At 39.4% G+C, this 1,934-nt stretch overlaps 1 pseudogene; it reads right to left on the minus strand.

Annotated features, from left to right (window-relative positions):
• Positions 1–441: 441 nt before the first annotated feature.
• On the minus strand, positions 442–1,410 carry LOC125104438 (60S ribosomal protein L34-like; annotated as a pseudogene).
• Positions 1,411–1,934: the final 524 nt, after the last annotated feature.

The following is a 1,934-nucleotide window of genomic DNA, read 5'->3' on the forward strand; positions in this document are numbered from 1 at the left end:
ATTTATGACTAATCATTTAGCAAACACTGATATACTCCACTCCCAGGTACTGTGTTAGATGTTAGGGTTACAAAAATGGAGATAGTTTCTGCTGTTAACTCAGGAGTTTAAAAGTTTACAACTCAGGAAGAACTTCAGTAAGCAGTTTTACTTTTCTTAAAACTGGAATTTTGAAAATGCTCTTACTCAACATATACACAGTGCCAAATTATTTCAAACTGTAGCAAAGTAGACTTAGTATCTGTTAATATCAGTCAGTCATTGATGTTTGAAAGACTTTCATAGGAACTCTTATACCACCTGAAGGTATCCCTTAAAAGGATTGTTTAAAAAGTCAACCATGTGTGAGACTATCAATTAGTCTCATAAATTAACATTTATAGAAGGCATAATATCAGAATTATAAATGGACATGCCCTTTGACTTTTCCCACTGTAAGAATCACTCCTACAGAAATACCAGTACAGATCTGTAAAAATAGGTATAAGGATCCAATATAAGATGGTTATATTCTGATATATTCACTAAATCATGTAGGTAGTTTGTGTATTGGCTAGTATGGAAAATTGTGACATTTATTGTGTAAAAAGCAGGTTGCAGAATAATATGAAAAATGGAACTGCCTTTATGTCTATACATGTACATCCATATGCATAAAGATTATTATTTACTGAGCACCTAGTATGTGCTAAGCACTGCTGTAATTATATTAGATGCATTCATTAATTCATTTCATCTTCACTATATCCCTGTTTTTTGGTTTTTGTTTTTTTAAGATTTTTCTCTCTGCACCCAATGCGGGGCTTGAACTCACTCACAACCCTGAGATCAAAAGTTGCACTCTTGGGGCACCTGGGTGGCTCAGTGGGTTAAAGCCTCTGCCTTCAGCTCAGGTCATGATCTCAGGGTCCTGGGATCGAGCCCCACATTGGGCTCTCTGCTCAGCAGGAAGCCTGCTTCCCCCCATCTCTCTGCCTGCTTCTCTGACTCCTTGTGATCTCTGTCTCTGTCAAATAAAAAAAAACAAAAAAACAAACAAACAAAAAAGTTGCACTCTTTTTTATTATTCCAAGTAGCTTCATTTTTAAATTTAGCTTTCCAACTCTGTTTTTGTGCTTTCACACTTTTGCAATGATTTTCTGCTCCTCACTAAGGAAAGCACACTTGCTTCTGCACACGTGAAACTACCCCAGGCCCTGCTGATGTGTTTTCTCATTCTAGACCACCTAGTAAGAACTGCAGGTCTCACCGAATTGGCCTTCCTGAAGTCAGCCTATGCATATCCCACATGTGGATTTAGGGGCTTTTGTAAAGATAAACGATTCTATTACCAGGGATTTGGGACAGCCTAGTGTTGTTAGAGGCTGTATTGTAGGACAGCCTTCAACGGTATGTCAAATGCAGCACCATTCTGAATGCCTATGGATGCTGTCCCCAGAAAAGTAGAAACCAACCCTAGTTGTCAATCCCTATTTTACAGGAAGAGTTGAAATAAATTCTTCATATTCATGGCTAATACATATCTAGACCACAATGTGAATCCAAATAGTTTGGCTCCAGAGCCTGCTCGCTTCCCAGCATGCTCTCCTATGCCTCTCAAAGATGAAAAGGGAAGTGTACTTTGCACCCTTTATTTTGTCTGTCTTACATCTATGAATTTTTTTTTCTAGAGTAAGCATGTAAATTCTATTTGGAGGGGGTACTATTTAAAACCAGCCAGCTTGGGCGCCTGGGTGGCTCAGTTGGTTAGGCGACTGCCTTCAGCTCAGGTCATGATTCTGGAGTCCCGGGATCGAGTCCCACATCAGGCTCCCAGCTCCACGGGGAGTCTGCTTCTCCCTCTTACCTTCTCCTTGCTCATGCTCTCTCTCACTGTCTCTTTCTCTCTCTCAAATAAATAAATATTAAAAAAAAAACCCAGCCAGCTTAATTTG

The sequence above is a fragment of the Lutra lutra genome, chromosome 7 (assembly GCF_902655055.1).
Source record: "Lutra lutra chromosome 7, mLutLut1.2, whole genome shotgun sequence".
Taxonomy (NCBI): domain Eukaryota; kingdom Metazoa; phylum Chordata; class Mammalia; order Carnivora; family Mustelidae; genus Lutra; species Lutra lutra.